At 37.3% G+C, this 27,323-nt stretch overlaps 1 protein-coding gene across 3 annotated transcripts in view; it reads left to right on the forward strand.

Moving 5' to 3' along the window:
• Positions 1-27,323, forward strand: part of LOC121732810 (G protein-activated inward rectifier potassium channel 3-like) — a 69,624-nt gene continuing 42,301 nt past the window's right edge. For 2 of the 3 annotated variants that reach the window (XM_042122795.1, XM_042122796.1), the window contains exon 1: positions 1-411. The gene's annotated coding sequence lies outside the window, so the exon portion shown is untranslated. The remainder of the gene's footprint in view (positions 412-27,323) is intronic. The other variant, XM_042122794.1, reaches the window with a different exon arrangement.

Here is a 27,323-nt window from a genome sequence, read left to right on the forward strand (position 1 = left end):
TTTTTAATGGCCACGAATATACAAATGTCGAGTTTTCGCGGCGTCCCGCCAGTCACATTCGAGACAACGCACGAGTAGTCGCGTCGCGCATGCGAAAAAATATTCCGCGCCAAAATTCAAAAGTGTTCTACAAACTTGTGTTCCCTTCATTTTTTTTAATTTAAAGTTCAAATATGCCTAAAAAGAAATAGTTCGGTTGCAGTATATAACGTGGTATTTATTTGGATTTTCGTGCGAGGACACGCGGCCAACAGGTGACATTGCGCTCGTTTAATTGGTGACGTTTTGGTTAATAAGTCTGTGATATTGTGACATTTTGCCAGTGCGCTGTAACTCTACATTTTGTTAGTTTCGTGAAATATTCGCGAAACGCTGCCTAAAACGTTCTTTATGATAGGACCGTATATGAAGGTGAGTTTTCCATATGGTTTTCAAGTTTTCCTCATTTTAGTCACATAAGTACACTAAAAATAAACTTTTAGTAATGCCTACGCAACATAACCTTAATTATTGTTTCTGTAGATTTTAGTTACTGGGTGACAAAAGTAGGCCAAAGAATCATCTTTCAACTGAGACAGAGTTCTGAATTTCAGTGACAGCATACGTTAGGTTTTGTTCTAAATTTGAAATATTGGATTAACTAATTTTGAGCAGTGGCACATACTAAATGTTAATAATAATTTTATTCAATTACTGTACGTTGATAAAGTTAGCGAATTCACAATAGTTTTAAAATTGAAATATTGAAAAAAAAATGAATTTATTGCTTCGTTATCTCTGTATTGTAAAGGATTACCTTGTATAATGTATAATGCACCTGACTGTTTATACTTGACATTTGCCTGATAAGAAAAAAAAAATAAACATGAGTTCTTTTACATTCTAATTATCTTTATTAGTGTTCATTTGACTTGATTGAAATACGTGTTGAATAAAAATAATTCCTGAACGTCCATGAACTATGATGTTGAAAATTTTGTATATTATGTTTATGAGAGAAAATTAAGAATACCTGTAATATAATGCCAAACAAAACTTGACCTTTAACAATAATATCAATTAATCAATGCTAGACTTGATTTATTTACATAATTTACAAAGAATTTGTGTAAAATTTTATTTAAAATTTATTTCATTAGTCTCTATTATTTAAACACAATACAAATATAGTCTTATCAGACAAGACGTTACATCAAAAGAGGATATCGTTCCTCTATCATTTGTGTTTTGTATTTAAAAAAAACGCAATGATCATTACGAAAATTATAATTTGAATCTTATACACATAAATTGTTAAGACTCAAGGTGAGTCCATCCAAGAATAATACAAAGTTTTGAAGTACCATCGAGGAAATTGATTCCTAGGCAGTTGACATACCAAAGTCATTTGGTCGGCTTATGTCAATTCAATGTTAGCTCATAGCTGTGATCGATCTGATGGGTTTGACTTAACGCGACCAAATTACTTAGGTCTGCCATCTGCCTAGGAATCAACTTCTCTGATAGTACATTGGACGTAAAATGGTTGATGTTTACGCGAATTATTTTTTCAATTTTGCAAAAAATGATTGTAAAAATTGGACATTTTGAACTGGAAACCATTACATCTCAAAAATTTTATGCACACAGCACAAAACGTGATAATGATAAAACATAATATACCTGTATCATAATAAAATAAAAAATGTATCATTAAAATTTTAAAAACGATATTCTTCTGAAATATTATAATGTTAATATTCTTTAAGGCGGAAGTAGAGTTTCTGCATAGCAACATGTAGATTGTGTTGTAATAGCAACAATGTAATCATTCTAATAGTTTCTAAAAATGACCATATCACCATTACTCTGCCTTATATTCCAGTATTACTTGTCAATCGCTGCATGTTCTTTAATCATAATAATTATTTGTGTATATACCAGAAGTTCATAAAAAAGTTAATAAAAAAAACAAAGGGGTTGCACTTTGCAGTGCCGGCAGGAATGAAGAAATCGTTCGTCTTACGATCAGGATCACATGACCCTGACGCTAGTTTAGGCTAAGAACACACGTCATGAGTCATGACTCATGAAACAACGCCACTAAAGAAGTTTTTACTTCAAAAATCAATCTACAGACACCATAATCAGCGTTATTATAATAATTGTAATTCAAACCAATTGCCGTTGTTGACGATGAGTATAATTTATTACGGCTTCACTGCACATTTACTGTAATCACAGTGTTTTTCGCAAAATGGAGGTTGTGCTCTCGACAATTACACGGGTAGTTTGATACACTGATGAAAGAACTCATTTTACTCTATACGCTCCTATTTCATATTATGGTAAAAGCACTAATAGTAGACTCGGAACTAATAGATGACACTTACGACAAAAATACCATAAAAATAAGAATTACTCTAATTTTTTCTCAACAATATAAATTTTATAAGCTGCTCAAGCTATCTGTTGATGTGAAAAAATATATTTGGGACGCCTTCGGGAACAAAATTTTAAAATGGGATCAGTTTTCGTAAATAATGTGACCACGTCAACACGCGCTCGGCAATTTCTTAGCAAATAGTTAAGGAAGGCGAAATTTTGCAAGTAAGTTTTGAATACATTTATTTGATTTTTTATAATTACTATTGATTTCATTGGATTAATGGTCATGTTGTATACACTAATTAATGTTTATTTATGTTTTTTTTCCATTTTCCCTAACAATATAAAGGATCTAGGAGGAGGTCTACTATTAGTTCTTGAAAATGTAAAAAACCTAATAGATGACATGGATCTCATCTTTTAGTTTTGCAATACATACTAAAGTTATTTTTTAGTTTATTCTACTGCAAATATCACCACTATTCTCTGAAAATATAATTATATTAACAAACTAACAAATTAGAACTACTGTACCTAAAAATGGACAAATTAGACCTTGTACTGATCTAAAAATCGATTGCTTTAGTTTTGTAGCAGTAAAAGGAGAGCTGAGAAAAGAAAGAAGAAAAAAGAAGAGGCAAGAGAAGCATGGAGACTAAAGACTGAAAATAAATTTACTAGAAAAAAATATGAAAAATAAAAATAAGAGGGAAGATAGTTTCAGCATGAATGGATAGAATCTGGAGACAACGTGGATAATATTTCATATGCATGTACTTACTATGATTAAGTAAATGAAATCTTAAAATAAAACGGCAAATAAAGATATTAGATCTTTATTTGCCGTTTTTTTTTAAGATTTCATTTACTAAGTACTACTTAAGAGTCGTCGAGGATTGGTGCCAAAGGGTCAAGCTAACAGTAAACGCTGATAAGACGGTCTTGATACCTTTCACCAAAAAGAGGAAGTTGGAGGGACTAAGACCCCCAACACTCTTCGGGAAAACTATTAACTTTGCGGGTGATGTCAAATATCTAGGAGTAATCCTAGACAAAGGACTCACTTGGAATAAGCACATCGAGTATATTACGAAAAAGGCTAGATGTGCTATGGGTTCCTGTTGGAAGCTTGTCAGCTCTAAATGGGGTATTCGGCCGAAGGCAATGCTATGGCTATATACAGCCGTAGTGAGACCGATTACCACATATGGCTGCGCAGTGTGGCATAAAAAGGCTGAACAAGTAAACTGTAATAAAAGACTAAACAGCGTACAGAGACTGGCATGTCTAATAATCACGGGTGCACTCTCGTCAACACCCACCGCTTCCCTCGAGGCCCTGATCAACTTAACTCCGCTTCCTCTGCTTGTTCAGATGGAGGCCAAAAAGGTGGCTCTCAGGGCCAGGACGGCGGGTAGGACGAATTGGGTCTCCACCCCATTTCGACAGCTGGAACAGTCTCTCAGTGAATCACCTATCATGGCCATGCCATCAGATGCCATGATCAAGGTGTATAGCTTTTCGAAGCAGTACCAGGTTTTTATACCTTCCAGGGAGGACTGGGAAAGAAAAATCCCAATCGATGTCCGCCCTAGCGACATAGTTTGGTTCACGGATGGATCAAGGAAAGACAACCGTGCGGGAGCCGGATTCTACGGGGGCAGGCCACCAAAAGGCAAATACTCCTGTTTGGGGGAGTTTGCGACCGTGTTTCAGGCTGAAGTCTTCGCTATCCTCGGTTGTTCACTAGAAAGCCTGGAGATGGCCCTAGTTAATAAAAACGTTTTTATCTTCTCCGATAGTCAAGCTGCACTTAAAGCACTGACTGCCGCAGAAGTCTCGTCCAAATTAGTTCTGGAATGCGTTGAGACGTTAAACATGCTAGGAAGGAACAACAACATCCGCCTAGTATGGGTCCCGGGCCACAGCAACGTCCCCGGCAATGAAACCGCTGACGAACTGGCTAGCTTGGGGCCGAGAGTCTCATATATGGTCCAGAACCAGTCTGTGGTATAACTCCCAGTACCACAAAGCAAGTGCTCAAGGAATGGGGTCACAGACTATGCAGGAAGCAATGGGCTGAGACCCCTGGCCTTGAACACTCTAAGGCACTAGTTCCTGACTTCAACAAGAAACAATCAGAATAGTGCTCACCTTGGGTAGGAACCAATTAAGAATCCTTACCAGAAGCCTAACTGGGCACTGCAAGCTCAACAAACAGCTAAACAGAATGGGTATTTGTAGCATAACGACTTGCAGATTCTGTGAGGAGGAGGATGAAACATTCACCTTCTCCTCGACTGCCCTGCTCTACTACAGAGCAGGAACAGGCACCTTGGTCGCCACGAATACTCGTGCACAGAGGAAATTCGTGGCACCAACCCCAACCATATCGTTCAATTTATGAGCAGTATTGGGTTGGGGATGATACTCTAGTGCGAAGGAGTCACAATAGATCCTCATGGGTCACAGTGACGTCAGGGCTACAGCGACCTGCCTTCTTTAAAAAAAAAATAGCATAATATTACATAATCTATACGCTATAATATTATATGCCCACGATTAGCAACAAAATAATATTATGCCTGCCATTCGATTTGCGTAGCGGCAAAGATTTTTGCATTACGAAGAAAACTACGTAAGTTTTAAATTTAAATTTATAATTTTATTCCACAGAAAAGCGATCATGTGATTGTAATTATTACATTTTATTTGTTTACATTATTCCATTTTTAGCTTCAGTGTCATTGAAATTCCTAAAAATAAGTATTATAAACTAAAGTTTCATATTCGATACCAAAATTTGTATGATATTTTGTGACTAGTGACCAAAAAAAAATTATTGTAAAAAATTTTGGGATCAGCTTCGAGGTTTTTACAAAATATTTTCCTCCAAATTTCTTCTGTAAGTATAATATTATTATTTATTATAGTTACTAATACTAATTTGTTTTTGAGAATTTAGATAAAGTCGTAAAGAAATATTATATCAAGCAAAGAGATACACTTTCGTATTTTAATACTATTAGTATGGATATTATGTATTGAGTATTGACGCATCGGGCAGATTAATAGTTGATGGTTTAATTGACGCGATAAGCGATCACGCCGCCGCACGAGGTACGCGCGGGCTGTGGGAGTAAAGTTTATCAATGAAACGTCAATAGTAAATCTCATTACTAACATCATCATCTTATACCGAGCTCATGATTATGGACGTGTTACTAAAAGCTAGACCAGCCTTTCCCAAAGTGGGCGATAAAGCTCCCTTGTGGGCGCTGAAGGCCTAAAGGGTGTGTGACCCTTAGAAAACGGGGGCGTTGTGTGGCTTGGGGGGTGATTTGTTATTTATTTTCAGCTGGATGCATTTTACCTTAAATACATAATTAATATCTTTTCCCTCATTTTTGGCTTCTAAGTTTTGGAGGCCACTTAATATAATATTTTGTTAAACAAAAATCCCGGGATTCGGGAATGGAAATTAAGTCGGTGATAATGGTAAAAACATGGTTTGAAAACGACTAACTTAGCATTTTGTATTTTTAGTTTATAAAATTTGCGGAAAAAGGGGTTAATTTAAATAATGACAAGAAAGTAGGTGACACAAAAGGGGGCGCTAAATATTAACTTGTTTTTAAAGTGGGCAGTAGACAAAATAAGTTTAGGAACCCCTGAGTTTCATCAAAATCGGTTTATCCGTTTGGGATTTTGAAAGCTAAGTACGGAGAACAGACAGTTTTTGGTTCAGCGGTTTACACATGAAGAGGTAACAGACAGACAGACACACTTTCGCATTAATTTATTTATTAAAGTTAATTAAAACGGGTTACCCCAATTATAATATTAGTATAGAAGTATAGATACGTAACAAACACAATACTTACTACTCAATATTTATAAAACAATACTTTTGTCATAGTTGAAAGCTGACGTACTGTTAACGCATGTTAATTTATACCAAATTAATCATCTACATGAATAATTCTCTTCACGATATAGAATTACACAACAGCTAAAATTAGAAATAAGTGTAACCATTACTTAAACTAAGTAACACTTAAGAAGCCGACTTCAGAGCAGTTCTGATAGAGCGATCTTTGACAAATTTTAGTCTTGAAATATTTCGTGGAGGTCCATGGTTAAAAGTTGTTAGGAGGAAAGTTATTTCAATTTACGAAGTTAACACCGCGGGTTTAATCTAGTACTTATTAATTGTTATCCATCCAACTAATATCAATGTGAAAGTGCATCTGTCTGTCTGTCTGTTACCTCTTCACGTCACTGAAGCGATTTTTCCCGAAATTTGGTATGGCTATTCCCGGCTCTGATGGGTCCCGAAGTCCCGGGAAAGGATATAGGATAGTTTTATCCCGGTGAAATGTACGGTTCCCGATTAAACGAATTTTGGCGCAACGGAGTTGCAAGCATGATCTAGAATCTAGATTCTAGTGTTCTAATATAATGCTTGCTTGCTTCTTGCTTCGCGGGAACCGAACGTTTTTCCGTGTTTAAAATTAAGCCAAGTCCATACAACTAAATTGATTTAAGGGGGCGACTGACCCAAAATTGACGATTTAATAATTCATTTTTATACTTAAAAATAAGCCCCGAATTGTTTCATTTTCTAAACATAGATACTACATTATATTTCCAAGAATTCGATCTGAGCAAAAACACGATACCTTAAATTTTTTTCAATAGAAAAAAATCACTAAGATGCATCTAATTTTCATATATTGCCTTATCCGTGCATTAAACTAAGTTAATATTTTAACATATTGTAAAAAATTATATCATTGAGAGGCGGATTTTTTAAATGTTGTACATTTATCGAGTTATTAAAAAAAAAAACTAACTTGGCGATGATTCCACGTCGTCCTTTTTCACGTTGCATATGAAAGACCAGAGTGAGTGTGAAGAGAGAAGGACGATGTTTTGATTTTTTGGGTTAGTCGCCCTCTTAACAATTTAAGCGTGACGATCAAACAGTCATACACACTTTCGCAATATCAGTCTGAATTTTGGAAGGTTTTGAGTTAAACGTTATAAGCTGTTCAGCAATTTCTATAAGGCGAGGTCCTTGTAACATTTCGCAACTTATAAACTATGTAACGGGGACAACTCGGCTAATCTTAGAACAATCGAAACTTCGAGATCATAATATTAGTGAACAAACTAAATAATTTTGCTAAGATTATCGAAATAATCTGTATCCTACCATTTTTAACGGTACTCCACACTTTTCACTGTCAATTATGTAACCGAAGAATAAAAGTGGTAACCACTAAAAGCTTTTAACAAGCTTAAGAATAACAAGTTTAAGCTTTTTAGGAAAAAAACTTTTCCCAAGGGAAACCACGGTTTTTTTAATAGAAAATAAGGGGGAAAACGAGCAAACGGGTCACCAGATGGAAAGCAACTACCGCCGCCCATGGACACTCGCAACATTAGTAGAGCTGCAGGTGCGTTTCCCGCGGATTTTTAGTTTGCCATGTTTTTTTATAACTACGGAAAAATCCTCAGGTTTTTTGTGTTTTAATAGTGCATTTAAATAATATTTTTGTCATTTAACTCCTTGCAATAAAAACAAAGTTATAACGCTAGGTAACGACCATTTTAAATAATGACATAAAAATATAATGAAAACAGTTTAAATATAACTGTTTGTTAATTGTTCAAATTACACAGTAAGTCCTACATTAATAAGATTTGGTTGTTAATCTTACCCTTTATAATTAAAACGCTAGTTATGCCGCATTTAGAGAAACTCAATAATAATTCCTTAATTTAATTATGTGAAGGTTTTGATAAAAGCTCTATACCTACAGTTTCAATCAAACTTTTATTAAATTAAAGTTAGGTTATTTAAATATTAAACTACTAAAAGGCCCCCCAGATGGTGATAATCAATTTCAAATTATTTTTTCAATGTATGGAGGTATGTAGACCTCCATTAATATACTGATTAATATTAATTTAAACGTGCCTATATGTTAAGTACCTACTATTTAACTATGGTTAGCAACATACTGATTACTGATATATACGTTAAAGCCAAGGTCAACATATCTGTCCCTGTAGTTCCTCGCTTATCATAAGTCACATCCGATTCTACGTAAAATATTAATACTATAATATATATATATATATTTTTATGAAATGAGGGGGCAAACGAGCAAACGGGTCATCTGATGGAAAGCAACTTCCGTCACTCATGGACACTCGCAGCATCAGAAGAGCTGCAGATGCGTTGCCGGCCTTTTAAGAGGTAATAGGAGAGGGTAGGGAAGGGAATAGTGGAGGGTAGGGAAGGAAATAGGAGAGGGTAGGGAAGGGAAAAGGGGTAGGGGATTGGGCCTCCGGTAAACTCACTCACTCGGCGAAACACAGCGCAAGCGCTGTTTCACGCCGGTTTTCTGTGAGCCTGTGGTATTTCTCCGGTCCAGTCGGCCCATTAGTGCCGAAGCATGGCTCTCCCACGTTAGGTACACCCTTACTAATTTTATAAATGCGACGGTATGTTTGCCGCATTTAAAATATTGGCCTCTTCACGCCTTAAGCCCGTCACAGACTTAAGCTATAATATATTATATTAATATATTTATAGCTGAGTGTGTGGTCACGCGAAATTAGTATAGAAAATATATATTAATATGCCGAGCTATAAATATATTAATATATATTATAGCTAAGTCTGTGACGGGCTTTAACTGCTGAACCGATTCAGATTCGGTTGGCATTTCCCGACCCAAAAAAGGTATGGAGGTAAGTTTGAGAGGAGAAAATATATAATACTTAAAATAATAAATGATAGTTTTTGATGTAGAAAAAATATTAAGGTATATACGATAAACGAATTTCGACACAACGGATGTGCGGGCGTCATCTAGTTACATATTTCTATAGCTGACTCATCACTGTATTTACTAGAAAGCTCAACAAGATGAACCTAAAGTTATGTATGATATTATGACTAGAACGGTAAATATTTCTAGAAATACCCTACGTATATGTATGCACGTAACTTACAATTCTCTAACATATTCTGTTGAAATAATTTCTTAAAATCAGTCCTTATGCCATGGATATAGTTACTTTTAGGTATCTGTCAAAATTTTTCATAAATATTGTTAATATTATTCTTATTTCAATATTCTTATCTCGTACGAAAACTCTGACAAGATATTCGTCTGAGGAAGGCATACCTATTACACAATATTCTAACGCGAAATGATGACTAACTCTAAAGTTCATAGCAACAAAGAATAGCTTTATTCCGAGAAACCCAATACGGTTTTGACAAAGTTCATCGTATTACGAAGGTGAAACAGGTAAGGGATTTGCCAAGTCTCATTTTTCTGCTAATTCATGAGCAAAGTGTTTGACGTTTGGTTCCTATATTAGTTTGCAATTAAGCAAAAAATATCAATTAATGATACTGGTTAAAACTGGAAAAAAATGTTTTCAATAAAATTACTTAGGGTGGGTTGCACCAACTTACTTTAACTATAACTGTCTCTTTAACTACAATGCAAAATGTCAAATCTTTGGTTACAGTTAAAAATGAATGCCATCAAGACGCCATAATATTTAACCATAACCATAGATCTCGACAAGGCTTTACATGCACGTCGAAAAAAAGGAATAACGCTGTCATCATACAAAAACGCCATTTTTGACAGTTCTCCTTAACGAGCAGCGCCCCCGCCCACGTTTTTATAAAGCCTTGTCGGACCAGCAATGTCTTCTGTCAAATTCTGTGGTCAAAGGTAAGGTTAAAGTTAATTAGCCTTAACTATGACCATAACTTTGACCATAACTTTAACTTTAACCACACCTCTGGTGCAACATAAATTTACATAACTTTAGGTGTGCTGATTACGAGAATACCATTGGATTATTTCTAGCAGCTCTAGTTTTCATTTTACTCCGGAGTTAAAAAAATACACGTGTACTTTATACAGGGTGTAACAAAACTAAATGACAATACTTAAAGGTGTGTACGTGTTCCTTGTATAGAGTTCACTGTGAAAGTAGCAGCGCTGAAAGACAATTTTTTTTCACTTTTGTATGGGCAAGCGCCCTAGCGTCACGAGTTTCCCCATACAAAAGTGAAAAAAATAAGTCTTTCAGCGCTGCTACTTTCACAATGAATTCTTTACAAGGAACACATACACATAACACACCCTAAAGTATTATCACTTAGTTTTGTTACACCCTGTAGAGCAGCTACCGCGCGCGCATGGATAAGGAAAAGATGTCTTTTATACTTAAGATTTTCTTGAATGCTGTGCCTGCAATGTTCATAAGATCCTAATACAGATTCCAGTTGCAATCGGACACACATAATGTCAAATCTGCCTTGGTATAAAGTTCTTCTGTAGTGCGAATATCCCGGTGAAACCTTTCACCTCGCTCTTCACTATAATATCCAAGGTAATCAAGAAATCGATCTAAATGGAAATTGTATAAATCTGTCAAATTAGACAACACATGGAAATATTTATCTATTTTATGATTTTATTCTATTTTTTTCCAAATTTAAATAAGAAATATATATGAAAAGCATATATTTCATTTAGCCGGTAACACAAAAGTTAAAACATTATTACAATTTGTTCGTTTATTGTGGCGCAATGGCATATTCACCACGCCAACCAATCTATGAATCTTTAAATTTCTACAGCAGAATATTACCGTCATATTATGTTAAATGACATTGTTTTATCTCAGTTTGGGTTTTAGTACTCAATACCACGACCTTCCATAGCTCATTAACTATTGTAAAAACTCTGGGCTCAGTCCAAAGGTCGTGGAAAAACCGACTGCTGACTGCTTAGTTTCAGTACAAAAGTAAAAAGCGTGCAAAATATTTCCGCTTACATCTATAGCTGACGCTTTATTTACTTAGTTTTCGGTAGATTTGCTTAATTTACGCTTCATTTGCTTTTATAAGCTGAGTACGAAGTTCAATTGAATAAATCTATACTAATATTATAAAGAAAGTGTGTCCGTCTGCCTGTCTGACTGTTACCTCTTCACGCCAAAACCGCGATCGACCGATTTTGCTGAAATTTGGTATGGAGATACTTTGAGTCCCGGGAAAGGACATAGGATAGATATTAAGTACATCTTTTCCAGCACCCGTAGCATGGCTACAGTAGAAATACGAAAGTATAGACTTTAGACAAACAGCGGAGATAAACTGAAGGTGCCGTTCCGATCTTTACCGTGGCTCGCCGCGATCGACAAAAATTCAATTAAAATGCCAATTTATGACATAGACTATAGTCTAAGTCATAAAGTAGGATTTTATTTGAATTTTTAGGATTATAGTATACGTCATAAAGTGGCATTATATTTTTTGTCGATCGCGGCTAGCCACGGTAAAGATCGGAACGGCACCTTCAGTTTATCTCCGCTGTTTGTCTATACTTTCGTATTTCTACTGTAACCATGCTACGGGTGCTATAGTATTTAAGTCAGTGCTTTATCAAAATCAGTCCCGTTTTAGAACCTATTCGGTAACCAACAAATAAAAAACAAACCACTTTATAATATTAGTATAGATAACCGTAGATTACACGCTGCTGCTGAGTATTTTTCCACTTTTTTCTATTATGATCATATTATGTAGTTTGAATATAATATAGAAGTAAGTACACTCTGACCTCGTCTCTATCTTTCGTCAATCATTGTTCTCTCTAAAATATATCGTCTTTTAGGTGCTTTTTGTGATGTGCTATGATTAAAATATCTCTTTTTGGGTGGGTTGCACCAACTTACTTTAACTATAACTGTAACTTTAACTATAACTTTAACTACAATTCAAAATGTCAAATCTTTGGTTAAAGTTAAAAATGGACGCCATCAAGATGCCATATTTAACCATAACCATAGAGCTCGACAAGGCTTTAAATGCACGTGGCGAAAAAAGGAACTAATGCTGTCATCATACAAAAACGCCATTTTTGACAGTTCTCCTTTACCAGCAGCGCCCCGCTCCCCGCCCACGTTCTTATAAAGCCTTGTCGGACCAGCGACGTCTTCTGTCAAATTCTGTGGTCAAAGTTAAGGTTAAAGTTAAATTAGCCTTAACTATAACCATAACTTTGACCATAACTTTAACCACGCCTCTGGTGCAACCCAACCTTTGAGTTGCTTTCCTCCACATTTTCACTCTGAAGATCTATAAGTCTTGTATTTTCATTGAAAACAACAATTGTGTAGATTCAGTAATAAAGGGGTCCCACTATAAATTGTGACACGGTTATGATAGTAGTTTTTATAGTAATGAGGAAGGAAAATATCGACATTTAATAAGTAGGAATATCCCTCAGATAAATCGTATACATATTACATATACAATAGGTGTACTTAAATATACATGAAGGGATTTCACCTTGTCGATATGTCTTGTGTTTTCTACACGTTTTCCTTAAAGTTCATGAGGTAAAAGTAAAAGTAAGAAGGCACGTAAACGACACTTATTTTCTTAACATTCACGTTCCCGCAAGTTTGTTGGGAAATATTTCGCTAATCGTGCAACAAATCTTTTCCTTTTAAATATATCCATACTCATCAGTCATCACTCATCAGCGTGGCTTAAATGGTCGCTTTGAAGAATCATGATATGAATCAAAATATAATTCATTTTCTAAAATCGCAAAATGCAACTCTGCTTGGAATTCATTTCTGTATTTTTGTACTGATTTGCCATTTGTCAGTTTGACAGTTTTGACAATTAATTTGCTGAATTGATTGAGAGGAATTGTTAAATGTGACCATTTTAGCCCCGCTGTATCACATTTTACAGTTAACAGTTAACAGACAGACAGTGTGCTTAACTTTGCGGTATACATTCTTTTACATATTTACGTGGTAGAGCCATGCTTCGGCACGAATGGGCCGGCTCGGCCGGAGAAATACCACGGGTTCAAAAAAACCGGCGTGAAACAGCGCTTGCGCTGTTTCACGCTTCTTTACCTTCCCTATCCTTCCTTTCCTATCCTGCAGCTCTTGCAGCTCTTCTGATGTTGCGAGTGTCCATGGGCGACGGAAGTTGCTTTCCATCAGGTGACCCGTTTGCTCGTTTGCTCCCTTATTTCATAAAAAAATACATGTTTTTCTTTTAGTTCTACAATTAACTTTTCCCAAAGACATAAAGATCATAGTCACACTGTACTTTCAAAAAAAAATTTTAGGAAAAAACATTTTCTGGAAATTTTGACGACTTATCCGGTAGTTTATTGAGTAATATTATTGCATAAGAATAAAGATACGATTTCACAGAATCGAAGGAAACTGTCCAGACAAGCAAGTCTTTGATGACGTCATTTCTACCTAACATGGCGTGGGCTTTTGGGATGGGGTTTTTATGGGATGAGGAAACCTCTGAGTCATATTCTAAAAGAGCATTGACTATAATAAATCTTCTTAATGATAGTGCTATAAGCCAACAGTGGTTTTAAAACAGAAGTATTTTGGGTCCTCTTGCTTAGGATTTATACTACAGAGAACCTCATGTATTTCTTTATAACTACAGCTTAGGGACCAATCACACAGAGAGCGGTCACGCGGTCAAGCGTTCAAGCGGTCAGTTTTTACGTTATTTGTGTTGTATTACGTTATAAAGAGATACTCACACAGGGAGTGTTCGGACTTCGGACCGCGTCAGAATTCCTCCTGTGTGACAGACAAAACAAAACGCTTGACCGCGTGACCGCTCCCTGTCCGATAGGTCCCTTACTTCTGATCCTAAAGTTTTGTAAATCATTATTCATCGTACCAAAATAAAATCACAAAAAGAATTTCATCTCAGTTCATTCATATCTCGATTAGTTTCATTTCGCAGAAGGCGAAATCGTCATTAGTTTTATGAAATTATTGGCGTTACTGGCGTCTGTTTTTGTTGCTATATTTAACCTGTACAACCTGGGTACTTAGAAAACTTGCAATCGATTTCGAAAGCGAAGTTGGAAATCAAAACGTATATAAGATTTGACTAACTTATCGCAAGCGCCATCACATGATGCAGTTGACATTTAGCGACGCATTATGTTAATATTAAATAATTATACACTTTCCTTGCACTTATTCCACTTTATTATGTTAAAGTTTTTCGATACCCTTCGCTGTCGAGACTATCGAATGTGACTTGTCTAAGCACCCTGAACAGAAATCACTTCGTTCCAAAAGCGTTTTTTGTGTTCGTCGGATGCTATTTATCAAAATTGCGGTGAACGGCCGGCCGCTCTCCTTTTCGCACGAATTCGCATTTAAATTAAATTAGTGAAGTGTGTTAGCTTCCGCGTAAAAACAACTGTAAAAATAATATCGAGCGACGGTTGTTTCGTTGACAATATGTCTAAAGACCCACGTTGGGGTTTAACCATGATTGTTATGTTTGCGCAGCTGTCTGTAGCGTGTACTATCAAACAAATAGATTCATAGGCATTTCGAACTACGTCATTCGGTCGCGTTATGTCAAACCCAGCCGAGAGATCACGGCTGACATTGATTTGACATAATCCGACCAGATGACGTAGGTCCGCCATCTGCTTAAGAATCAATTTCTTCCATGGTACAATTACAATAGACATAACTACCAGTAGTTCGACTGCAAAGAGACGGACAGGTTTCAATATCTGTCAAATTCGTCGGGTTTCACTAGGATTATGAACGGAATGTGCTTCGCGCTGGCTGATATCATTTATTTTTAAATATTTAAAATAAAGATTTCAAAATTGGATTCTGACAATTTTAATCGCATGTGCCAAAACACAAACAACAATACGACCAAAGAGGAAGACGTCCAGCGAATATGTCATAGTTTTAAATTCGTAGGTAACAAGTTAACAACCCTTGCGACGATTTTCGTCATAATACGTCAAATATAAAAGTTTCAACATCAGTTCTAAGTCGGCATACTCTATAATTCTGTCTACTCTGGTACAATCGTCGTCAATGTTGGTCAGCGAAGAATATTATGTCTGTTGTAGACGTTTGAAATAATATTTATCCATCATGGATTTACGTGGTGAGAAGGCAAAAAAACTCTACAAATTATTGTATATTTCCGTAAATGGAGCATGGTACCAGTTTTACAAGTTAAATCACCATTGTACTAAATAAATATTTATTTATATATGCTATTTTTCTTCCGTGTTTAAGAAAAAAACTGATATACACAGGCAGTGTTTATGTACAAATTATTTTAACACTAAAATAAATTGGAATTTTCTTAATTTATGATTTGACAAAATTTTATCGAAAAATGTTTGGACAACTTTTACAATCAAAATGATCATCGTTGTAAAATTAGGTACGTGATAGATCACTATATTCACTTGATACTTATTATTGAGGTTTTTTCTGATTGAGCTATCTTTAAAGTTTATCAATTTAGTCACATCAATCAAATATTCATTTCTATTTAAATATTTTCAATCATGATTTTTGAATTTAGGTTATCGCTAATAAGTCCTAACTTTTAACCTAACTATAACAATATTGAATTAAAGCGTTACGCATACTAAACTTCGATATTTTAAGTCTAAGCTTCAAAAATTTTGAGTCAATAAGTTATTTTTACTGAAATTATTTCAACGTTAAAATTTTGATTATTGCCATGGAGATACTGTATAAATCAAATGATTGGAATTTATGAAGAATGTTCAATAAAGAAGATTATAATTGCAAGCACGTGGACTCAACACGTGGGCACTCTGCCCGTGCGCTTTATAAAACTTATCATGATTGGCAACTAATTCTATTGCGAACATCGAAATTACACAATAATTCCTAGAAATAGTAGTTTGGGTCAATTCACATTGCGACGTGACGCCAGGTGACGCGTTGATGCGATGAAGTTTTATGTGAGCCATTCAAAATTGGAACAGCCCGATAACGCAGGCGGCAAATCTGTCAATTCAATGTGTTATGCTCTAAGTACTCACATACGGTTTTGCTCGATCGAGCAATCACGTAGAGTAAAAACCACGACTCGGGCTTTCATCCACACATTCAGCAATGGCTCGATAGTTTTACTCCAAATCGAAGGAAATTAGATATATTTAATTCCATCGAGGCGTTCGAGCCGGCTCGATGCGAGCCTTCGAGCTGTGAGTTTTGCGGGCCACACTGTGGGTTTTGCTCGATTTGGAGTAAAACAATCGAATAAAACCGTATGTGGGTACTTAGCATTAGATACACATACCGCCGTACTCAGAGACATTTAATTATGATTAACCTTCAATTTGATTAAGACAGATAATGTATGGGGCTTATGTCAAAATTTTGAATTAATTACAATTAAGTAATTAATGTTCAATGTTCAACTCAGTTAGAGCAGTATTTCAGAGCGCAGAAAGTTCACTTTTGAAGGGCCCATATAAGATAATATCAAAATAATGTATCGCACTGCACCGACGCGTCAATAGCACTAAAATACGAATTTAAGTGCTATTGGCACCTTATAGAATACTTATGACCTACAAGACCATATTTTAAAAGTTAGACCAACCAAAGTTAGACTTATCTTTAACTGTAGTTTTAGTAGCAGTTCGTTCTAAAATGTTTACAGAAATCCGTTACTTTTTAACTTTATCGCTTAGTTTATCACTGAGTACTCTACAATTTGCATTATAAAATATAATACACTTATTTACGAGTCTTATTTAAATGAAAATACTACATTTCACCATAAAAAGTCGATAAAATACAGTTATTTAGAAATCATGAAACCTGAAACTTGATAAAAAATATGTTTTTTTTTTAATCTTTAAGCATGATATTTAGGTAAACATTCTCCTTAATTTTATGCAGGTAATATCAGCGTAAAAGTAATATTAATACATGGCTATATAAAAAACCTATCGCTCATATTATAAGTATTATTATATTATCCTTTTCTTATATAGTATCAGGTAAAAGAAAAGTCTTTTACCTGAATTTCTCAAGCCAGGTGTAAGTTAGCCCTTACTCAGCCAGCAAAAAGCGGCCATGTTTGAGTCATCGGATGGCATCACGTCGTTGTGTGCCCGTTATTTAATCTAGTTGGAGTCCTTTTTGCGATATTTTCGTAAACGAGGTTTTTATGAAACATCCAATGACCTGGAGTTTTTTGTACTAAGTTATATTTTCATTTTAGAATGGACATCTTCAGTTCTTTGACACTTAAACTAGATCAGGGTTTCTCGAAGTGGGGTACGCGAACCCCTAGGGGATCGCCATTCGATGGCAGGGGGTTCGTGGCAAGATTTACGTTAAATGTTGGCAACAGGAGTCATTATTAGAAGCTGATTTGAAAAGGATGTCTTTGATAGGTTTTTGGGCAGGTGAGAGTTCGAAATACTCTGCTGGTCTAAGCAGAGTATTTCGAACTCTCACGGAAAGCGGTGAATTTCCTTTTTACCCTTTGCTATAACATACTTATGTAAGAGTGGGTTTTCACACCTGGTCATGATAAAAACAAAATACAGAAATCGACTTGATACCGAGTGAATTAAGTTTAAAATTGTCCAAAATTACTCCTAACATTGAATCCATTTGCGATAAAAAACAAGCACACCCATCACATTAATATTATTACAAAGATATTTTTTCTTTTGGTACTTTATGTGTTACGGGGATTTCATTAGCTAGTACGGGGCCCGGGTTCACTGTCACCTGGAAATTTTAGCAGGGGTTCGTGGAGCCGAAAGCTTGAGAAACCCTGATATAGATAATCTTGCCTACTATAATTATAATAATATTAATATGTAGATAACGCCCGTAACTCCGTTGAGCCAAAATTAGATTATCGCGCGGGAACCGTATATTTTTCCGGGATAAAAAATCCTATGTCCTTTTCTCACATCATATACTTACTCCATACCAATTTTCAGCAAAATTGGTGCAGCCGGCAGCAGTTTGGGCGTTAAAAGCTCGAAAAGTAAACAGTCTGACAAACTTTCAAACTTATGATAATTCGTGATTATTCTTATTTTACAGCACCTGCCTCTATGGAATAACCCATGGCAGATAACAAAAAATATATGGAAAAGCGAACTTAGTTCGCATACATATGGTGATTTCTGAATGTAGAGTTCTAACGAATAATACATATAAAAGTATCTCGACACACCGATAGCGCGATGTAGACGACTAGCGGCGCCATCTAGTTTAATATAATGAAACAGTTGTTGACAAGGATTGTACTAACATTTTTTGGTGGAAAATCAATGATCTAGGCTAGCAAACCTGAAAAAAAATTCTGCGTTTATTACACATTTTCTTTCATTTAACTTAAATATTAAAAAAAAACAGTTGTGTTCAGAGATTATACTACTTGAACCTGATTTTAACCCTAATAAAACACAATTTGCGTGCACTTTTTCCACTATATTATGTAAGTGCACGCAAATTGTGTTTTATTAGTGTTCAACATGCATTTCCACCAAGAACCAACGGTACAATCAGTTACATATGATTTTAACCCATCTTTAAATATAACTTCATCTTATCACATCTGCTAATATAGAGGTGTTACAAAACAAAGTTAGCATACTTAAGGGATGTGTATATTATGTCAGATATAGAGTTCACTGTGAAAGTAGCAGCGCTGAAAAAGCAAACTTTCAGCGCTGCAACAACAAAGAACATGCACATCCTATAAAGCAATTATACTTTCTGTTTTCTTACATTTTGTATAACTAAACTAATTTCGGACCATAAATCATAATACCATTATTTCACCAGCTGAGATAATGATCAGATCATCATCTGACGCCCATGTTTAATTCCAAGAACCATAGTTTACATAACCATGTAAATATACCCATTGAAATCACGTGGCGAGTTATCCATAGATTCACAGATAGCAATAATAAAGGATAATTACATCCTCATAGCTGAGTCGATTGTGATGGTCTTCCCACGGAAAATTGTGCAGAAAATGGATTACTTATATGCTAATTAAAGCGTTTATTAATATTTCTTTATTTATATAGGACTGCAATTTGGTTGCGACGAAATGTTGTTATGAGAAAAACGACGACAAAATATGATCTCCTAATCAAACATCTCCATAAAAATTTCATTTAAGTAATTTAAATCAATTCAGCGATTTAAGTGTGAGAGGCAATACTGTGTCGTATATGAAATTAAAAGTATTAATATGTAAGTAAGTTGCTTCTTAGTTATTATATTAACTAAAATTGCCAAAATGAAAGGACGGTTGGATTTTTATTGCACTTTTATGGAAAAACTACGAATTTCATCTTAGAAAACTGTGCATTGGTAGAGACGAGTGTCTTCTATACTATATACTTCTATGTATCCAGTATAATAATAAAAACTACTAATTGATTAGTGATAAATGATAATCAAATGTCATTATTAAATCTAGAATGTTCTTAGAAATCTGATAGCGGTCTGGAATTCACACTGGTTAGCCTCGACGGTAATAAGTCGCCAGAAATGCGGCAAAACCTGGCGCCGATAGACTGTATTATTTATTATAATATATAATATAATTGTATAAATACTTCGCTCCGTCACACATATAAATAGTTGTGTCCAAAGAATCCGGAAGACTTGTATGCGTAGGTATGGATTACGTCTCGGTTCAAAAATGATTATTCAATGACTGATAAGTTTTTTCACCTTTATATTGCCTTTATAGCATAATTTTGCCGTGATAAAAAGTGGCAGATATTCTTTCATATCCATTAATATTATAAAAGCGAAACTGTGTCTATATGTTTGATCGTCACGTCCGATTTTGTTGAAATAATATGGTAGAGACTAGAGATATACTTTTGAGTCTCGGGAAAAAAGAGAGCATACTTTTTATCCAGGGAAAACTATACGGTTCTGATAAACTCAACGTCATCTAGTTAAATCATATATTGTAATACTATATGGAATATTTATTGTTATTGCAAATGCTTATGAAAATGGTAATTCCACACACAGTTGAATGGGCATATTAAATAATCGAATAGGAAGTGTTTACGGCGGAATATGTTAATGTCATAATCGATCTTATTTACTAGTAAACACATTATTATTATTTTGTTGTTTCGTATTAAAACAAAATAAATAAGAATTCTGTTGCAAGCATTAAAACATTGGTCCGACTTTTCATACCTATAGGTAGGAAAATCTTTAGAAAATATATTTAGGTCAGAAATGTTGTAATAATATTAAATTATTATCAGAATTCAGACCTCCACCACCGAACAAATACTTTTGTTATACTGACAGCTAAAAATGTAAGTACTTACATAATAATTAATATTATATGCGCTTTTGATTACTTAGAGGACAAAATAGAGTAGGAAAGTATATAGAGCTCACATTTAAATATTAAAATAAAAAATACTTAAAAAAAGTATAAGCCATGAAGTATTAGCTCTTGTCTGTCAAAAAAGTGAAGAAATTAAAAAGCGGCAACATCGTAGTGTCATCCCTTTCAAATCAATCTAAGAAATATGATGACACTACGATGTTGCCACTTTTTAATTTCTTCACTTTTTTGACAGACAGCTAAGAAAATAATTATCTTCTCTCTCTATTCACGTGGAAGTGTGATAGATATAAAATATTTTAAGTCACGTTAAAAAACGTGTTCCAGTTATAAGAGAGCAAAAACTATTTTAAGCCGACTATTTTGGAGACGATATCATCTAATATTATATTCATGATGATATTTTTAGTTTTATATTGAGTCTGCATTGAAATTACTTAACTTGCGTTGCGCCAAAACTCTGGGATAAAATATAGTATCCTATGCCGTTTCCTGGGACTCAAAGTATCTCCATACCAAAAAAAAAATTGCTCAACGGTTTGGGCGTGAATAGGCAACAGACAGACAGACACACTTTCACATTTTTAGTATTAGTATCCAGGGTTGTAAGATTATTTATCAGAATCAATGTAGAGTCTCATACTCAATACTCATACAGATTACATTGTTGTTTGTTTGTTCGTCGGGTCAAAAAAAGGTTAAACGGAAAATAACTGATAGATTTAACCGCGGTTTATTTTTAACGGAAATGCAAACACAAGTTCAAACATTGACCTATATCGGAGTTGGCAGCGATTTGCGATATAAATATAACAAGTGGGCTATGTCAACTGACAAGCGATTGAACCTACATAAATACTTACTCATTCTGTCGGTTTTGAAACCGACTTACAAAAAAAAGAGAAGGTCTTATGTTCGGCTACTTGTTTTTAACACGCTTTTATCAGCTTCGGGTGTACGTATGTAACGGAATCTTTGAGCGCAATTTTCATACCTATCTCCAGTAAACTAATTAATTCGAAACTTTCCAAAGGTATTTAGCGCCAATGACAATGCAATAATTAAAAAAAAGCGTGTCTTTTTAGTATTTTTTAACTATTATTTAAGTATTTCTTTCTTTCTGTTAGGATATTTTTTTTAAGTAAAACTTCTTTAGAAGCGTTGTTCACTTTTTTGGGACGGGTAAAAAGACGGGATAGAAATCAGACGAAGGCAGAGTAGACCATAGAAGAGAAAGTATATATAATATGTCTCTTTATACCACGAGTTGAAAATATATTATGTCTGCAACAGCTTGTTGTTTTACTCTACTACGTGTTTCGTTCCCGTACTATTTTCAAATTGTATTATTATTAATCAATAAAACATATCATTATTAATATTCCTAGCATGTGATTATAAGCGTGCCAAATCGTTTACGTAGGTACCAGCTATATTAATACCTAGACTGTAACTAGGAACGTATGGCGGTATTTTAAAATAGTGGTACTATTATAATTTTCTATTCCATCGCGACGCCAGTACTATTGCTGAGGTTATTACGTAGCGTGATTATAGTGTTACGTGCTAGGGTTCGAGGATTTGGAGAGAAAGACCTGGTGACTCTCTTGAAGACTTTATTAACACTGCACTAAACACTAGGTCACAACACTTAGCACTAAGTCCAAACACTAATCACTAGGTCCAATCACTAAGCACTATCACTGTCCTAGGTCGTAGCCAAGTCGCAGGTTTCACTGGTTCACTCACTATTGATCACTCCGAAATCGCCTTGATGATAGCTCGAAAGGAACTGACTTGCCGTGCCTGCCTGCGGCTCTTTTTATATGGCGAGACGAATTCCAGAAATTTCCCGATTCACGTAAACAAGTAAACAACCGTGGGAAATTTCTAGGCGGCTCGAGCATGTACCACAATAAAACTGCCGTCCTTGCGATAAGTGCAGTAAGTTGAATTTAATTTAGACCTTATGTACTCAGTCATAAGGTCTAAATTCAAACACGCTAACAAATAAAGGGTAAACACGTAAACAAACATTGGACCTTTTTAGAAGGTTCGAGTATGTACTTGCGCACCACGTGTCCGTATACCATGTACCGTAACACTACTCCCCTCTTAGAGATGCTCGTCCCGAGCATCATTGTTACTGCCATGGTAACGCGCCAGACGGTCTATGTGTACCACTTTGAATGTCCCTCTTGGTTGCTTTTGAATCCTGTAAGTCACGTCATTCAATCGGGTAACCACTTTGTATGGGCCGTCCCACTTGGTCTGCAACTTTGGAGATTTGCCTTTTCGGCGAGTTGGGTTATGCAGCCACACCAGTGACCCTTCTTCGAAGCCGCTTGTATTCGATTTCCGGTCGTATCTGGTCTTCATGTTCTCACTTGACTGTAACCCATTTTCCCGAACCATGGCGTGTATATAACGCATCTTTTCCCTTAAATCGCAGACATAATCTGGTACGGTCTTTGGTTCTTCCGGTGATCCTCCTGTCAAAAGGTCTACTGGTACTCGTAGTTCTCTACCGTAATTGACATACGCCGGGGTAGCTTTTATGCTCTCATGCTCGGCGGTACGGTACGACAGAAGGAAGAGTGGTATATACTTGTCCCAGTCCTTTTGTTTGTCATCTACCAATTTTGCCAAATGCCTCTCAAGGGTCTGGTTAAATCTCTCAACCATTCCATCAGACTGTGGATGGTACGCGGTGGTCCTCGTTTTATGCATTCCCAAAATTCTGCACACTTCCTGGAAGACCTGCGATTCGAAATTCCTGCCCTGATCGGAATGGATTTCTAGAGGCACACCAAAGCGAGATATTACTTCTTCGACTAGCTTAGAAGCAACTGTTGTAGCTTCCTGGTTTGGTATGGCGAACACTTCGGGCCATTTGGTGAAGTAATCCATGACAACCATGAAATACTTGTTTCCTGATTCCGTTACAGGAAATGGCCCAGCTACGTCAACTGCGATTCGTTCCCACGGTGCGCCAACGTTATACAAGCGCAGGCTCCCACGGCTCCTTGTCTGTGGTCCCTTCACTGCAGCGCAAGTAGTGCATTTGCGGCACCAATCCTGTACATCATCTCGACAATGCAACCAGTAGAATCGTTCTCGCACTTTCGTTAACGTCCTCTTTACTCCTAGATGACCTCCTGATACGCCATCATGCATTTCACGGAGAACATCCGGTACTCTCGTTCTTGGGACAACTATCTGAAGATGGAACTCTCTGCCGTTGGTCTTCTCCCATTTCCGGTAAAGTATTCCGTTTTGAAGAATCAGACTGTCCCATTGCGCCCAGTACGCCTTAGTGACAGCGCCAGTGGGTGCAACCTCACTCCAGATTGGCTTTACGTCATCCCGTTTCTTCCATGTGATGATGTGTCGAAGGTCGTCATCTCTTTCTTGAGCCTCTCTCATAGCATCATTCTCCCATGGACCCAAAGGACTTGTTTTCGTTAACTTTAATGTTACTTCATTAGATTCCTGCTTAACACAATGTTTGCAGTCTTCTGAACACGGCCTTCGTGAGAGTGCGTCGGCATTCCCATGCGACTTTCCGCTGCGGTGTTCCGTCTTGAAGTCATACTCCTGGAGTTGTTCTATCCATCGAGCTACTTGGCCTTCTGGGTTCTTGAATTGTAGTAGCCACTTCAAGGCTGCGTGATCAGTTCGCAGTAGAAACTGTCTGCCGATGAGATACTTGCTGAAATGTTGTAGCGTCTTTACGACAGCCAAGAGTTCTCTTCTTGTCACACAGTAGTTTCTCTCTGGCTTAGATAAAGATTTGCTGAAATATGCAATTACAACTTCTCTTTCACCCTGTTTTTGAGATAACACCCCTCCAATGGCCGTGTTGCTTGCGTCCGTGTCGACTATAAACTGACCTTCAGGTTGTGGATACCCCAGGATTGGTGTTTCACACAGATGTTTCTTTAGTTCTTGAAAAGAATCTTCGGAAGTCTCGTCCCAAATAAACTGTCGTTTATCTTCTGTCAGCCGATGTAATGGCTTGGCTATCTCTGAGAATCCCTTAACAAAACGCCTGTAGTAGGAGCATAGGCCGAGAAATGCCCGCACTTCGGTTTTGTTCTTAGGGGTTGGCCAATTTTGGACTGCTTCTAGTTTCTCCGGGTCCGTCTGAATTCCATCACTGGAGATAACATGGCCGAGATAGTTCACCTTACTCCTGAATAAACGACACTTTTTCGGATTCAACTTTAACTTGGCCCCCTCTATTTTGGCGAAAACTCGTTCTAAGTTTCGCAAATGGTCCTCGAAGTCGCGGCCAACAATGATGACGTCGTCCAAGTAGACTAAGCAAGCCTCTCCAACTAAGCCTGCCAGTACACACTCCATGAGTCGCTCAAATGTGGCAGGTGCGTTGCACAATCCAAAGGGCATGACGTTAAACTGCCATAGACCTTTACCGGTGGAGAACGCTGTCTTCTCCTTGTCTTTTGGATGAATTTCCACCTGCCAGTATCCAGATTTCAGGTCCAGGGTCGAGAACCATTTCATGCCACTCAAGGTATCCAGAGTGTCGTCGATTCGAGGTAATGGATAGCTGTCCTTCTTAGTGACATCATTGAGACGTCTGTAGTCCACACAAAATCTTGTGCTGCCATCTTTCTTCTTCACTAATACAACTGGTGAGCACCACGGACTTGCAGACGGTTCAATAATCTTATGCCTTCTCATCTCCTCCAAAAGGCCTTCAACTTCTTTTTCCTTTGCAATGGGTATCCGTCTTGCTCGTTGACGAATTGGGTTCTCGCTTCCGGTATCTATCCTGTGCTGAACCATCGACGTTCTTCCAAGGTCGCCTTCCTGACTGGAGAAGATATTCGCGTGGCGTTGTAAAAACTTCTTAGCTTTCATGCTCTGCGAATAAGTCAGATTACTCTTGCAGTCATCGAGTAGCTCAGTCACTATTCCATAGTTGCTGGTGTTTGCTGAGTCTGAGCCTGTGATCGAATTACACTTTCTCATCCAGACAACTTCCTCGCACTTTCCAATGACGTCACCTTTGTTCAAGCAGATCTCGCGATCACCAAGATTCAAAACTCTGACCACAGCGTTACTGCTTCCACTAACAAGGGTTCTTGCCGTCATCAATTTTTGCGCTGATGTCTTGGTAGGTGTGTCTTCGATTAACACGCATCTGTTTGACTTCTTCTTTCCAGCTGGCGGTAGTTTCACCAGCACCCGAGCTTCCGCACGTCCAGGTATTATGACTTTCTTTACACATTCAACTTTCCCGCAGGTGCCTCCAAGGATGAAAATTTCTTCTTCACCACACTTGAAAACTCCGTCAGCGACATTAATTCTACAGTTGTGCTTCTTCATGAAATCCAAACCCAAGATGCAATCATCCATAATCTCAGCCACGATAACGTCATGAGGGTATGAGGATCCCCCTACATTAATCGTAACTGACATTTCTCCCAGGACGGGTATTGGCTGACCGGAGGCAGTAAGGAGCCGACAGTTAATTCTCCTCTTGTGCCTTCTTGCGGTTTTTACCAGATTTGGGTTCACTATCGTTCTAGAGGCTCCTGTATCTAGAGTCATTTTGCAATCCGTCCTGTTAATAGTTCCCTGAATCACAAGACTGTTCCCGCTGCATGCTTGGGAGATAACAGTTATCGGGGCTTCCTCCGTGTCAGCCAGCACTCGCCCCTTAGTCCTGGCTTTTATTCGTTTCCCTGATCCCGGGCAGGGAACGAAGCCCCTTGCTTTTGCAGCTCTTCCATTTGTTCCAGACGTTCCTCGAGCATTTTCATCCTTGCCATTTGGGTCTCTTTCTGCGGGCAGTTAAGCTGAAGATGGCCCCTCTCGCCGCACTTGTAGCACATGGCTCCAGAACTTCTCTTCGTAGGAGCCTTAACCTCCTTGACTTCCTCAGAGACCTCGCGGATCTTACATGTCTGCCGTATGTCACGCCGAACAGCCTCGACCTCTAAAGCATGCGCCAATGCTTCCTTAAGCGAGGTGTGGTGACGTAGCCTCACTGCAGCTCTGACCTCCAGGTCCCTGATTCCGTCGACAAATGCTTGCACAATATTCGTGTCGACCATCTTGGCGTCAGCTCCTGGGTGTGCCTTCTTGACGAGTTTTTCAATTTCTAACGCCCATTGTTGTAGTCCTTCTCCCGGGCGTTGGACTCTGTCACGCAGTTGGGCACGGAACACGTGCTCCAGGTGTCGCTCCCCGTATCTGGATTCAAGTGCCTCCATCAGGTCTTGAAACCCATTTCCTGTATGCGCTTCTAGGACCGACAAAGCTTGCCCTCTGAGCGCAACAGTGAGAGCGGTCAGGCGTTGTTCATCATTCCATCCGTTGGCAGAAGCAACAGTCTGGAATTGCTGACGATAAGCATTCCAAGAAGTAGTGCCGTCGTATGGTGGCACTTTTACTCTTGGCCCATGTGCCACTCCAGAATTTCCACTACACGTCGCGACTCCTGTGGTTTCCAGGCGCACTACTTTTTTCTGTAGTTCAGTGAGGCCGGTTTTCACATTTTCCACATCCACTCCCAACCCGGTAACGCGTTCGTCCATTACGTCGACGTCTTTACGAAGCTTAGTCACCGTGTCACTAACATCCTTTATAGCCAAAAGCGCTTTTTCTTGGAGGTCCTTTTGTTGCTCTTGTG

Source organism: Aricia agestis, chromosome 12 (genome assembly GCF_905147365.1).
Source record: "Aricia agestis chromosome 12, ilAriAges1.1, whole genome shotgun sequence".
Taxonomy (NCBI): domain Eukaryota; kingdom Metazoa; phylum Arthropoda; class Insecta; order Lepidoptera; family Lycaenidae; genus Aricia; species Aricia agestis.